We start from the raw sequence: 16224 nt of genomic DNA on the forward strand, positions 1-16224 counted from the left end.
CATTATTCAAATGAAGATTTGGAAGATTATGAGAATGATGATAGTATCTTTTTTGGAACAGAAGACAGTTATGATACCGAGAGTTTGTGTTCAAACGATAATTATGAAAGTAGTTTTATAGATGATTCTGAAAGCATCAATGAAAGTACCGAAGATGAATTTTATTTGAAGTAAAGTTTTACTTTATAAATATGAATAGTTTACTAGATTTTGAGCCTCCTGAATTTCCTGATTCTCCACATGACAAATTTGAGAATTGTCCTGCGTGTGAAAGGTGGGGATTAAAGAGTCAAAAGCCTATAAACAATGTATATTCTGTGATTATGTTCTAATTAATGATAATAAAAAAATATAAAAAGGAAGATAACTCTTTGAGATTTACACCAAAAATGAATTACTTTACAAGATTGATTTGATAAATGAATGTAAAGTGTGAGGTTGATAATCCACCTTTTCTTACAAGAGAAGAGACTGAACATAAATGACGACCATGTTTCGTGGATTGATGATTTATATTAAAAACGATTGTCATTTTCAGGGAACTATCAACACAAGATATTGTATAAATAAAATAATGGATAATCTTGAAATTAAACCTGAACTTCGGATAAACCATAGAGTTTCTAAAAAAGGCAATAAAAAATTAAATAACCTGTTTTCCAAATATATAAAAGAATGATTTTTTTTTTTTTTTACCCATTTGGGAAAATAAGATAAAATTTAACAACCATAAAAATCTTCCAAATTAATTAAGATGTCTCTTAGTTGGTTCAAGCGGGTGTGGAAAAACCTGCTTACTTTTAAAGATGCTCCTTACTCCAAACTTTTTAGATTATGATAATTTTCACAAAGTCAAGTTTTCAACATGAGTATCAACTACTCTCACAAGGTTTAAATGCTGGTCTTCAAAAAGAAGATATAATCGATTTATTTAAACTTCAAAACAAACGAAATGATTACAACATTGAAGATATAATACAGCTATTTTGTGATACACAGAGATATAAAAAGAAAGCAAAACTGATAACTTGTATTCTTCGTGAGAATACAGATGATATACCTTCTCCCAAAGATTTGGATAAATCAAAAAAGAACCTCGTTATCTTTGATTGTGTTAATGAGAGAAACCAAATGGTAATGGGTAGCAACTACACAAGAGGGAGACATTATTCTTGTAATTGTATTTCTCTTAGTCAATCATACTTTCAACTCCCTCGTCGCTCAATAAGAAACAATGCTCATACTTTGATTTTATTCAAGTTAAATTCAATAGATAAAACAATTTTTGGAGAGACAATTATTCTACATTATGTAATAAAAAGGAATTTGGGGATTATATGAAGCACACGACTGAAAAATATAAATATATTGTTGTGAAACAAGATGAGATATTAAGGGATATATTTTTTTTATTTTATAAACAATTACATATATAAATGACGACTATTATTATAAATCTTGTAGGTAAATCTGCTTCTGGAAAAAAAAACTTTCATAAATCAAGGTTCTTGAATAGTACAAATGAAAATATTGTAAATTTTCTTTAAAACCACCATGTGATTCGTATTGTATCAACAACCAGAGCAATGCGACCAGGAGAAGTAGAAGGTGAAGAGTATTGCTATATTTCAGTCGAACAACATGTGTGATTGAGGAATGAAGGCCAAATATTTGAGGAGTTTTCTCTTGGTACAACAAAATATTCACATTGTAAGAGTGAGTTAAAGAAACTAAAATCTGGTGGTCTTGGGATATTAGAAACGAATCCAGAAGGAATGAGACGAATTATTAAACATCTGAGTGGTAATGGGGTTAAGATTTTATCATTCGGTTTTGATGTTGATGAAGAAACTCAATGCAAACGTTTGAAAAGCAGAGAAACAAGTGTTAGTAAAGAAGAAATTACAACTCGTATTAATGTTAAAAAAAGAATTTGATGAAATATTTAAAGAAAAGGATTTATTTGAACATATCTACTTTAATGAAGAAAAGGAAAATTTCCCTGTTGACCTTTATAATTCAGTGAATGATATTTTCCAATAAATAAATGGATGCGAAAGAAAGAGCAAGAACATTTAATGAGCATCAAGGGTTGGTTTCAAAAGTTGTAAAACAACAGGAATACGTAAAGAAGAAACGCAGACAGAAATGAAAGGGTGAAGAAGCATTTGAAAGAAAACAAGATAAAAAATTTTAACCACTTTTAAAAACTTCCCAAGAAAAAATTATAGATGTTTCCACAGTTCCCACAATAGAATATACTCCTAAAAAACTTCAAATGTTAAAAGATTTCAGTCAAATGATGGAGGAAGAATTAGAGCATGTTGCAGAATTAGAATATGACGAAGAATTATTTCAACAACTGGAAGAGATTAATCAACCCCCTGATTATATTGTGAAGGCTCTTCAAAACAATGAATGTTCAGCAGATTCAAAAACCAAAGCAGGACTCATTCCAACAGAACAACCAGCAATATTTCATCTTGTTCAAGAAAAGGGATTGATATTTAATGATGCATTAAGGTTCTTGAGTTCTGCTCAACGCCCTGTTAAACGAACTCCGAGATTAATGTTTCTTCAAACAAAATATGGAAAACAAGGTTCAACTGTGAGGGATGAATCAAAGTATTTTGATAAATCATTGGATATGAAAAATAAGGATGATAGAGTATATATTGATCTGTTGGACTCTCTTAATTATAGGGTTAGTCTATTTGGTAAAAGTAGGAAGAATGAGTAGGAGAAACACATTATTCAGGCTTTAAGTAGGCTTGGTTCAGGTATTAGTTTTCTTCCAAATGACCCATCACCATTACTTAATAGACTGATATTGTTGTTTGGTTGTAAGAAGGCTGGAAATATCAATTGTTTTAATGAAGCATCAGCCACTTTAGACCAGTTGATGAACATGGAAATAATTAATAAATCTCAATATAAAGACATTTTATCTCATATATTAATCGCGTCACATTTTATCACATATTAAATAAGATGAGAAGCACAATCCTTCGTTTTAATTTCACAAGCGACCACACATCTTCATTTCCATACGCACTACAACTTGACGCAACAAAATAATATGAGGCATGTTTATTGTCCATGGAAACTTATACCTTGTTTAATATCACCGAGAAAAATGACAAGTTTAGTTATAATCTGCGAAGTGGATACAAAACGATAACAGTTTCACCCGGAGCATATGAGATTTCTCAAATATCTTCCGAAATTGCTCACCTTATGAAAGAACAGGGTGATGAACCAAAAAATTTTGTTATAGATATTCAAAATCAACGGTTAAACTGAAAAATAACTACAAGGTTGATTTCACAATTGATAATTCATTTAGAAAGTTATTGGGTTTCTCCTCAAAAAAGATTGAAACTAATGGGATGTTTTACAGTGATAATTTCATTCAAATGTCCTCAGGAATAAATTCGGTATTAATTCACTGTGATTTAATTGATGGCACTTATAATAATGGAATAATAACAAATACAATATTTTCATTCAGTGCATACTCATTACTCAACCCCAATTGGTTATAAATTAAATATGGAACCCAAAAATCTGGTTTATCTACCTGTGTCAGGAAAAACCATATACAGAGTATAGTTTTGGATAACCGACCAAGATAATCGCATGATTTATGTTAATGGAGAAATTATATCCATTGGAATTCACCGATGTGAAGTTTTCCAAAAGTAAATATGATGGTTATTGTGAGGAAACACGAGTTGGGAAAATATAAAATAATTGCTGGGGATGGGATGTTCCTTTTCCCATACTACAAGGGTGAAGGTATGTATCTTGGTAGAGGATACTATAAACCTAAGAGACAAAGGGGTGTAGGACATCAATTTAGAAAAAAGGAGATGGTATAATTGATACTCTAATGGGTATAGGTTCAACTATTCTTAAACATAAAGACCGAATTGGTTCAACTGCTTCTGCTGTGGGAAATGTAGCGGGTGCTACAAAGAGTATAAAAGATGCGCAAAAGGAATCTCATAAATTGCAAGCAATAAAAGAAATTAAGAAAGGCAAAACTCAGTTGTCTCCCCAAGAACGACAGAAAATAATTTAAATACTTGGGTCAGGGTTTCAAAAGTTTTAGCATCTTTTTTACGAAATAAATACAAGTATGGAAGCAATTGATAGTATGTATGATTTGGATGATACCATTGGCATCTCAAACTCTACTAAAAAAAAGAAGATTACTTCAAGGTAAATGCAATAACTGGAACAGACTGGAATGCAAATGGAACACAAAGTTTTGATATAAATAATCAAGAAACTTATTTGAATCTCGGCGAAAGTTTCTTGTTGTGTAAATTTACATTCACTAAGGCTACGAATAACACAAACGCTACACTCATAAATGATTTCTTCTGGAAAATGTTTGATCATATTTGTTTGTCCATTGGAACACAAGAAGTTGAAGCGGTTGATTATGTCTCTGCTACATCTGAAATGATGAAATTTACACTATATTCATTTCGTGATAGAATGGGAAAGGGAGCTGTTGAAGGTTTTATTCCTGATATGGCAACTGGCACAAACACAGACCCTGGAGATAGTCAAAGAAAAGGAATGTATAATGATGATACAAAAGCAGGAAATAGTTTCACTGTGGCAGTTCCACTTTAAGGTATTTTTGAATTTTGTGATCATGATAAAGTTCTGTTGTTGTTCATCTTTCGGCTGCTCCCGTTAGGGGTCGCCACAGCGGATCATCTGTTATGATCCGCATACTGATTTGGCACAGGTTTTACGCCGGATGCCCTTCCTGACGCAACCCTGGTCGCCTCTTACGACACAGGGATCAGGATTTGGGTTTCTCCATGATTCCGGGCTGCTCTACACCCTGCCCAGTGCAGAGCCCCCATCCTCAAGCGATCCTCCGAGTAGCCGGATTACAGGCGCACGCCACTACGCCCGGTATCATGATAAAGTTCTGTATGGTCTGAAAATTAGATTTCAACTGCAAAGGAATGATAATTAAAATAGATTGCTTTTTGGTGTGGCTAATGCTTTTGCTGATCAGAATAAATTTCTAATTGATGAAATTAGTTGGTATACCAGTGAATATACTCCTAATCTTAAAACAGAAGAGATGTTGAATAGAAGACATAACTCAGAGAAACCACTCAATGTATCATACTTTAAAAGAAGATGCCAACATGTTAAACTGAACCAAACCACTGACATGTGGAATTTGGGTGTTCTGGAAGGAAAGCGATGATATCTGTGGCTCATTTTTTTTATACCAGATGGTGATACTGCTACTGATAAGAATAATGCATTGAGTGATAATGCAAAGGTGAAACAACTTCGCGTTTCTCCAGATGGAACATTTTATCCACGAGATAGATTGGAAATTAATTGGGGAAAAATGATTATGCTGAAGCATACAAGTCTTACCAAAAGGTGTGTGAAAGCAATGGAAATAAAGAACCAATTTTGGATATGACAGCATTTAAAAGTTTGTATACAATCTATGCCATTGACCTGAGTGCTCAAAAGGAAACTATAAAGTCTAATCAAGTGGATACTTCCCTACGCATTGAAAGAGAAGAGAGTGAAGAAGTTGATACATATTGTTTGCTTTTGGAAGAAACAGAATTGCAGATTAATACAGATAATGGTGTTACAATTAGTCTCGCATAATTTTTTTTGAGATATAAATGAGTAGAAAGTGCCAACTGGGGTATTTGTTAATCAAATCAATCTTCAGAAACTATCATCATGTATTCAAAATCAAAAGCCTTGTATGATTAACGTTAATACAATTCAGAGAAAAGGAGCAGTAAGAATTGATGTTTTGCTCACAAAACCTCGGTGAAAATCTTGAACGATACTGGCTCACTTCAAATTAAAATGTCAAAACCAACGTTGAAGAAATATTCAATAAGAGAGACGAGTGGAGGATTTCTCCCATTTCTAATTCCTTTATTTGCGGGTTTAAGTGCGGCTGGAGCATTGACGGGTGGTATTTCAGCAGCAGTGAAAACTGCCAACGAAAGGAAGGCTCAACTCCAGGCTCAAAAAAAGTTGGAAAGACATAACAAAAAGTTGGAGAAACAAATTGGTGGAAGTGGTGTAATTGTAGATTTTGCTGAAAAACTTGAAAGCCTGCCTGATAAAGCAAGATTGTTAGTTGGAGATATGCTTTCTTCTATCGCACAAGCAGGTGTAAAATCAACTAAAAGGGGTAATGGATTATATCTTTCTAATAAATAAATAAGCATTGATGAGTGGTTTAAAGAATGTGCAAAGAATACAACATCAAATTTAGAACATCAAATATTGTAAGATATTAAAAATTCATAATGTGGTTATTTGTATGAGAGATGAATTCACAAACGTGTCTAAACTTACAAAGAATATTATGAACTTAGAAGATAATAATGGGAACGGTTCTCATTGGATTTGTATTTTTGATCGTCAAGACAAATATTATTTTGATAGTTTTGGTCTTCCACCACCTGTTGAAGTAATAAAATTCTTACAGAATGGTGTTGATCAAACATTTCAAGTCCAAGAATTAAATTCCAAGTGTTGTGGTCAATTATGTCTATATGTGTTAGGCAATGTTTTATGGCCGGATGCCCTTCCTGACGCCAACCCTGGTCGCCTCTTACGACACACAGGGATATGGTACACCTATTCTAACCGGGGCATACACCGGGACCAGTACACTGGCACTCATTTCGCCGACCTCAGAAGGATGACAGGCTGAGTCAACCCCCTGGTGTTAATTCAGCAGCCAATGGGGCTTGAACTCAGGATCCTGGGATCCCAAGCCACCACCCTAACCACTAAGCCAACACTAGGCTATATATATATATATATATATATATATATATATATATATATATATATATATATATATATATATATATATATATATATATATATATATATATATATATATATATATATATATATATATATATATATATATATATATATATATATATATATATATATATATATATATATATATATCCTTAAATAAAATGGCTGTGTATTCCAAAGATACAGAAGTGTTGATTTTATCTCCGAATCATACAGAATTCACAGTTCCAATTAAAATAAAATTTTATAAAGAAGGGCTTATCGTTTGTATTAGAATAGAACAGTGGGGATATGATATGATTGTTTTAGGGTATAATTGGTCATTTAAAATTAACTGAGAAAACCTGGAACAGTTAAATCAGTCTCTTAAGGAAGAATGTTATCGACTTTGTGCCGAGAATGAGTTTTGTGGAAGCACGATTAGCAAACAGCAAATAAAATAATTTAATAAGGATAAAATCAATAATGGTTTTGCCATAATTTATATCATGAAAACACAAAGAACAGGATTATATATAATAAGTAAGTGAATACAAACTGATTTAACTATGGGAAGATGGAGTGGTATTTCCTGTCTATCTATAATTCCTGCAATCTCTGTGTGTTTGTCTGTCTGTCGGCGACCGCTGTTTCCCGATGACCGCCGGTCCGATCTGATTGAAACTTGCCCGGAATATTGCCGGGGCCCCGCGGATGTGCATTTTCAAGGTTTGATGTCAATCGGACGAGCGGTTCCCAAGTTACGGCCATTTATCTGTCGACTAATGAGAGGACACGGTGCAATGACATCACAATGAATGTATTTTTTTTTGCACGATTGACGTCACAATTCTTCTTCTTCTTCATTTGGTATGACGTCACAATCGACGCTGGGGACCTGAGTATGTGCCTTTTCAAGGTTTTATATCGTTCTTCATCCATTTCAGGTGTTTCCCAAGTGTTTCCCAAGGTTTGAAAGCTGTTTTTTCCCAAGGTTCGAATTAATTGTTCAAATTATTAATTAATCCAAAGGTTTGAATTTTCCCAAGGGAAACAGCTGTTTTCCAAGGGTTTGAAAGCTGTTTTTTTCCCAAGGTTTGAATTAATTGTTGTGCTTGGTAGACATTGGTGAATACATTTACAGAGAGAGGGGCGAGAGGAGGGGGGCGAGAGAGGGGGGATGAGAGAGAGGGTGTGTCACAATTCAAGAGAGAGGAGGGGTGAGACTAGGGGGGGGAGAGAGAGAGGGGGTCACAATTCTTCTTCTTCTTCGTTTGATATGATGTCACAATTGACGCTGGGGACCCGATTGTTTCCCAAGTTATGACCATTTATGATACAGTTGGTCCGATCTAATTGAAATAATGCCCCAATCCATCGTCGTTTACGAGGGTGAAGGAACGAAGCTGCACATATGGGCTCCCACTAGTTATATTAATCTGTCATATATTTCTGATACATAAATGACAGCAAGAAGGCTTCAAGAAAATTATCATTTTTGTGTCCAAGCGTACCTTCAAGAAAAGGGTATTCGGTATTTTAATAAATATGTTCTGTAACATAAGAATGAGGTATTTTCAATAAAAGATTGGCTTTATACTGATGTTAATAAACCAACAACTTTGGATTTAACTAAAATGTTCAATAATGAAAGAATTTTAAAGTTAAGAAAACACAAGGCTCTTTTCGAAAATCAGAAGAAATTTTATTGGTTTCCTGTTGTAAAAAAAAAAATTATTTTGGATGCAGGAACATAAAGTAATCCAGATGAATATATGATATTCTATGGGGTGCAAGTGGTTCAAGGATATTAAGGGATGAGGAAGGACTTGAAGAAACTGAGAAGTGAGAGGAGGAGAGGGAGAAGAGAGAGAAGGAGGAGAGGGAGGAAAGAGATAGAATAAATAAATATATAAATATGGAAACCAGTGAGATTATAAAAAGATCAAAGGTATTACAGAAAATAAATCTCAATGCACCGAGGAGGAAAACAAAGCATTGCAAGTCTATTGGAAATATATGTGTCAACACTATTAACATCGGTTTCAGGGAGAAGATTTGAACGAGAAGTGGAGATAAAGAAGAGAAAGAAGGAAAAGATTACATAATTGATAATGTTGGTGTAATTGACTGATTAACGTTTTACTCTTTTTTTTTTTTTCTTAAATATATGGAGGAGAGAGTGAAGACATTTCTAAGGATTCTATATGTTTTAAAAATTAAGATTCAAATGTGCATGTTGGAAACTAAAAAGGTTTTCGCACTCTGTAGGAATTTTTCACATAAGTAAATGAGTTATTGTCTAAAATGTAAAAAATATCTCGCATGTTAAAAGTAAAAATAATAGGGTTATAAAAAAAGGTACATGTTCGGTGTGTGGCTCAAAAAAAAGTCAATTCACCAAACACAAATGAGGGGAGATATACAAAAGTTTTTATCAGGAAGTAAATTTACAACAACTGGAATATCAGGGGAATTACATCTACCAGGGTATTCTTTCTGTGGTCCAAGCACAAACTTGGATAAAAGATTAGATGAGGTTGACAATCCTAAACCGTGGAGCAAACCTATCAATAGGGTTGATGAAGTGTGCATGAGACACGATATTGATTATGGAAATAGCACAACGTTGGAAGAAAAACACGAAGCCGATAGAGTAATGTTGTATAATTTGTCTCTGATACAAAATCCATCCTTGAGAGAAAAAGTTGATAGGTTCATCGTGAAGAAGATGATCAGTGCTAAATTGAAACTTGGGCTTGGAAATTCAAAAAAACTTATTGGCTCTGATGATGTCATTAAGATTGAAGAACAATTAGCTGATGAATTACACAAACCAATAATCACAAAGTTTCATAGAAGGAAGGTTTATTCCAAGGAAGTTGATTATATCTGGTCCGCTGATTTAATTGAACTCAATTATGATAAGGGGTACAAGTATGCTTTAACCGTTATTGATTTGAGGAGTAGATATGTGTGGGTTGTCCCTTTGAAAAACAAAACAGGTAATACTCTTATGTTAGCTTTCCAAGAGATATTCAATAAAAGCAAGAGAAAACCTAAAAAATTTTGGATTGATGAGGGTACAGAGTTATACAACAAAACATTTATGAATTTTCTTTAAAATAATATTACATTACATTACATTACATTATACAGCACCTTTAATGAAGGAAAAACAGTTGTTATTAAGTGTTTTAATCACACTTTCAAAGAGAGACCATATAAAGAATTCACTCAACTCTGTTCTCAACAATAGTTGTCTTTAATTCAGGACATTGTAGATAAGTACAATGACACCATTCACACCTCAACGAAAACTAAGCCATTAGAAACATTTACAAAATTAGAATATGAAAAAGATTGATGTCAAAAAGCCTAAGTTCAAAGTTGGTGATATTGTAAGAATATACACGTGGAAATCTCATTTTGAAAAACGTTATACTAAGTGATGGACAAATGAACTTTTTAAAATTGTTGATCTCGTCAATACAGTTCCTTTGACTTACAAACTACATGATTTAAAAGGGGAAGAGATTTTAGGTTAATTTTATTCATAGGTATTACAAAAGACAAAGATAAATTAAAAATACCCTTGGACTTGCAAATGATGTGATTTAAAGGGGGGAAGAGATTTTAGGTTCATTTTATACACAGGAATTACAAAAGACAAAGATAAATTGAATTTTTTTTTTTGACTTTGCCCACACAAGCCACATCCACACAAGTCCCACCCACATATGCCACATCCACGCAAACCCACCTGCGCAAACCCCACCCACATATGCCACATCCACATCCATCATATCCACATAATTAGTGATTAGTTTATTAGTTCCCACACACAACATGGTTATTTAATTTAAAAAAAAATTGCTCCACCCACACAAGCCCCACCCACGCAAACCCCACCCATACAAGCCCCACCCATGCAAACCCCACCCATACAAGCCCCACCCATACAAGCCCCACCCATACAAGCCCCACCCACATAAGCTCCACCCACCCACATAAGCCCCACCCACACAAGCCCCAACCCCCTGTGCACCCCCACCTTTGACCCACCACCCCCCTCCTCCCATCCACCACCCTCCCCCACACCCACACGGGGAGGGGAGAGGGATGGGGGGGGTGGTGGTTCGTTGGGGGGGCGCACCTGCCGCCCCCCCCGAGCCTAACCCACCCCCAACCCCCCCCCCACCTTTACATCTCCTTTATTATTTTCTTGTAATTCAAAATCAGATAATTATAAGAAAAGCATATATAATAAAACAGGATTACAAACATTGAACAAAATCTTCTTTCACAGCAGTCTGATGGTTTGTGATTTTGAAACTCGGTCAACATATTCTGTTCAAATTAAGAGGGAAGAACAATTAGGGTATATAAAGATGATTATATTATGATATTAATAAAATAATAAATATAACATTTACCTCCATAAGAGTGTCGTGTCAGATTCCTCCAGAAGATTAAGTTGTGTGTTTGGTTCATCCAGACAGGTGTTTAAACTGAAAAAAAATAAAAATAATAATGTCAGACACGCACACGTACACACACACACACACGTACACACACACACGTACGCACGCACGCACGCACGCACGCACACACAGACAGAGATAAAGACAGAGGGAGAGAGACAAAGACATAAAGACACAGAGAGGCAGAGGGATAATTTCTCACCTTTGACTCGACTCATTCAAGGTCAGAGGAAGTGAGAGAATTTCTTGCCAGCCAACAAAAATTTCATTCATTTCTCTTCTGAACAATCGAATGTCTTCAAGGAAGTGATTCAATTTTAGCCACTCATCATGTAATTCAAATAACTCGTGTTCCAGATCAGTTATCAACGATGTTCTTATTGGGGACAACCTGTTAGAAAAAGTCATACAATAATTATTTGTTGTATAGTGATTTAATTCTGTATAAAACAACAAATAATAAATTGGGTTAAGGATCTCACCTCTCATCTTGTGAAAACAATTGATCTGCAAGGTTGTAGTAATAATCTGAACGCTCCATATTCGAAATAAAACTTACAAAGCCCGAGCAATGCATATGAAGCAATAAATAGGGCAAGTTGATGGCGTCAATGAAATGTGAAAACAATGGCTTTTTCAGGGTGTCTCGCATAGGAAATGAGTCGCATTTTTTTCTTCGGGCAAGGGAACTTGGCTGACTCTACACTGACTCATTTTAAAACAGCTTGCTTTGAGTATAATGAAAATATAAAAGGACTGTGATTATGTTTGGGGGAAGAAGTGCTTTAATCAGTAAGTCTCAATCTTTTATAGTCTCAATTTTACATTAGCTTGTATGGGAGGGAAGGGGATAGGTGGGGAGAAAATCACTCATATTTTGGGCTTTTGGGGCTTGAGTCAAATTTTTTTTTCCCTTTTTCCCCATTCATTGAATGGGTGTCCCAGAAGCCCCATTTATCATCTACTCCCATTGGCCTGTGGAGACCTTTTCAGTCGACCACATTTTATGAAGCTTCATTGTGGGACGGTCGCAGGGTTGGTGACATTAATCTCTGAAAAATTCAGAACGATCGTTTGAGCAGTTTGGGCTGGAGGTGAGTGGCCAGACAAACACTCAAAAAAAGACACACAAACAAACTGAGGTGATCAACATACTTGTCAAAATATTTATTTTTTTTGCCAAGTAAGAAACACAAACAAACAAGCCGGTAGGCAACGAGGGATCCGCTAGGATCGAAGCGCTGGATACGATGCTTTTCATTCTGACCGATCCACCAACGAAGATTCATTGCCAAGACGTATTGGTTCACATACAATTGTTCCTCTGCCTGGCAAGATTTTTCCTATTGCGTATTTTGCCAACTGGCACTCATAAAAAATGATGGAAAATAGACACCCTATTTTTGAAGGATACCATTTGAAAAATAATCGCTTTGCTGGTTTGTGCTGTGGAGCCTCGCGTTGCAGACACACACACACATACACACACACACACACACACACACACACACACACACACACACACACACACACACACACACACACACACACACACCGATAAACTTCTCTCAATGCTCTTGTTTGACCACACCTCCTGAGCCACACAATCTTTTTCATAAGCCACGCCCACTTTCCTACACCACTCCCACTTTTCATCAACCACATCCACTTTCCCTAAGCTCCGCCCACTTTCCTCAGCCCCTCATAAAAATGACGGTAAATAGACACCCGGTTTTTGAAGGACTACCATTTTAAAAATATCACCTCAATCAAAAATCGGTTCGAGTAAAATTTTCTAAATATCTCGAAGTGTTTAATTCCAAAGTCTCGTTTCTCTACATTCAAAACTGAAGGACAAGTATTGAAAATACTGCACGCGGTTTTTTGGCCGCTGCACAGCAACGGGTGGTGGCTAGGCAACGAAATTCAAACGTACACATTCCCAGACCATATGGCACCTGTTGGCAAAGTTTCATCGAAATCGGTTCGCTGGTTCGTGCTGTCGAGCCTCGCCTTGCAGACACACACACACACACACACACACACACACACACACACACACACACACACACACACACACACACACACACACACACACACGGAAAACCTGACAATAAGGGATATCTCGCATATATAGCGAATCCAACAAACAAACAGAGGCAATCAACATATTTGTCATAAAAAAACATTTTTGCCAAGTAACAAACAGATACAGGGGTGAAAACATAACCTTCACTTTTGGTGGCGGAGGTAAATATCATTCAATATATCGTTTTTGGCCCCATCTCTCAGTGGTGAAGAATCACTTCTAAATTATGAGATCCGGATTCGGATCTTCACCAAAACTGAATGAATTATTTCTCATCATACACCTAACATGTCCACTAAGTTTCGTCTGAATACATCCACAACTTTTTTGAGATATCGTGCTATTTATAATTTTTGGGACCATCTCTCAATGTTGAAGAATCACTTAAAAAATTTTAGTAGCCGGATCTGGATCCAGATGTTCACCAAAATCTAATCAGTTCCTCCTTGTCACGCACCCAACCTGTCCAAAAAATTTCATCCCAATCCATCCAACAACTTTTTGAGATATCCTGCACACAGCCAGATAGACAAACAAACAAGAAGGAGACGTCGTGCAGGGCATGATACTTTCAAAATCCATAAAACAATTTGAACTCAAAAATAATTGGTGGTTGAATTCAGTGACCTGATCTGCAAATCCTCTTCAAATTTCAAGTCAATGGGCTGAAAATTGAGGATTTTAGAAATCCCCCCAAAGTTGTTGACCTTTGGCCTTTGTTGACCTTTTGACCTCAAAAACAATAGGCTTCTTCCTCATGACAAACTCTCCCATGTGGTGAAGTTTTGTGAAGATTGGTTTAAAATTGTGACCTGTAGGCGATAAACAGACAGACAGACAGACAGACAGCCAGACAGACAGAATAACAAAATCGACTGACCTATACACTTGAAAAATCTTCAACTTTGCAAGTAATAAACAAACAGAAAGGGGTGAAAACATCACCTTCGGTGGCGGAGGTAACGAGAATGGCACTTGGGAGAGCATCCCTCCGCCTGGCTGAACAGTTTACATTTTGTATCCCACTGATGGGCTGGATCCGGATCCAGAACTGAACAAAAATCTGAAAAAAATTATAATCCGCTGATTCTTGTCATCCACCTAATTCATCCACCAAGTTCCGTCCACAACTTTTCGAGAAATTGTGCTATCTATCGTTTTTGGCCCTATCTCTCAATTGTAAAGAATCACTTTTTAAAATTATAGTGTCTGGATCCAGATCTGGATCTTCAAGAAAATCTAATCAATTCGTCCTTGTTTCACACCCAACCTGTCCACCAAGTTTCGTTTGATTTTGAGCACGATATTTCAAAAGTTATGGACAGATTCAAACAAGCCTACATTCAAACAAACGGGTGAATATATAACCTCCGTCCACCTTCATTGGTGGATGTAATTGTGCTTCCATGTGCCATTTACAGTTTGCTCCTGTCCTTTGTGATTCCAAGGTTTTTAAACATAAATTTGCACAAGGACTTAGTTAACACCCTTTATTAAATGGCATGCTTTAAAAATATTAATCGTTTGAGATGGAGATCGAGCTATAACTTATGACTACTTATTGTTATTACAATACTCGATCAAGATGGAGATGTTACTCATTAAAGAGGATGGTGATAAATAGTCCTTTTCCATGTGAAATACCCATGATTGAGCCCTTCCCAAACTTACTTCCTCTTCATTAATACAGATTTGCCTTTTTCACTTTCTGCACTTTTTGCATGTTCAAGATTATTGCAGACTTTGATATTTAAGAGAAATATGGGTCAAAATACAGAACGTTTTGAGCACAGTACTGCTTTTTGTTGTTTCTTGCAGCAGTCCCTTATGCATTGTGACAAATACAAGTGGAAGAATGGTAGAGCTGTTTGCTGATGACACCAAGATGTATGCCCCAGTATGTAATGTTGCCCAGACAGATGATCTTCGAGCTGATCTGAATAGGGTAAATCACCCAGTCTGAAAGATGGGACCTACCTTTTAATGAAGGAAAGTGCAAGGTTTTGCATATCGGCAGAGGCAATGAAAATGGGTACAGTTTCGAAGGAACTGAACTTCAGATTGCTACTACAGAGAACTTAGGAGTCATCATCAACACCGAGTTGAAATTCCACCAGCATGTCCCTTCAGTAGTTAAAAAGGCGCACCAACTACTTGGGATAGTTAAGAGAGCATTTATTCATCTGAGGAAAAGGACTCTCCCTCCACTGTTCAAGACACTCGTTTTACCTGAATTGGAATAGAGTAACGAAACTTGTGGCACTTGCAGTACAAAAAGAATGTTGAAAGAGTACAAAGGAGAGCTACCATACTCATCCCTGACGTATGCCCGCCGAGCTACCAGGAGAGGCTCAGGTAGTTGAATATGCATTCTTTCTTTTTCTGAAAACGACAAGGAGATATGATATTGGTGTCCCAAATATTGCATGAAATTGTCAAATTGGATCCAGAGCACTTTTTCACTCCAAGCCACCAACTACAAAGGGCACTCTCTGAAATTGTTCAAAGAAAGGCATCATTTGGAAGTTTGAAGCAAGTTCTTCAGCAATAAGTGGTGAACAACATGGACAATCTCCCACAGCAATTTGTGGAAGCTCGCTCGGTACAGTCTTTCAAAGTGAACTTGGACAGGCCTTGGTGTGGGGAAAGATTTGACCTTCAATGAACCCTCACAATGGTACACGCATTAAGCTTTACTGAAGCAGAGACAAGTAACAACAGGATCCTACCTCATATCCATATCATCATGATGATGATGATACTGTATATAGTGTACTTCATTGCAATGAGCTCTGACATGAACCACAACAGATA

At 36.1% G+C, this 16224-nt stretch overlaps 1 long non-coding RNA gene across 1 annotated transcript in view; it reads left to right on the forward strand.

The window, feature by feature from the left end:
- LOC147016001 (uncharacterized) overlaps positions 1-15800 on the forward strand; it is a 40102-nt gene extending 24302 nt beyond the window's left edge. The window contains exon 4 of the long non-coding RNA XR_015049963.1: positions 15229-15800. This is a non-coding gene — a long non-coding RNA (uncharacterized LOC147016001). The remainder of the gene's footprint in view (positions 1-15228) is intronic.
- The last annotated feature ends 424 nt before the right edge of the window (positions 15801-16224 follow it).

This window comes from Eptatretus burgeri, chromosome 12, assembly GCF_056783735.1.
Source record: "Eptatretus burgeri isolate ZD-2024b chromosome 12, Ebu_testis_v1, whole genome shotgun sequence".
NCBI lineage: Eukaryota > Metazoa > Chordata > Myxini > Myxiniformes > Myxinidae > Eptatretus > Eptatretus burgeri.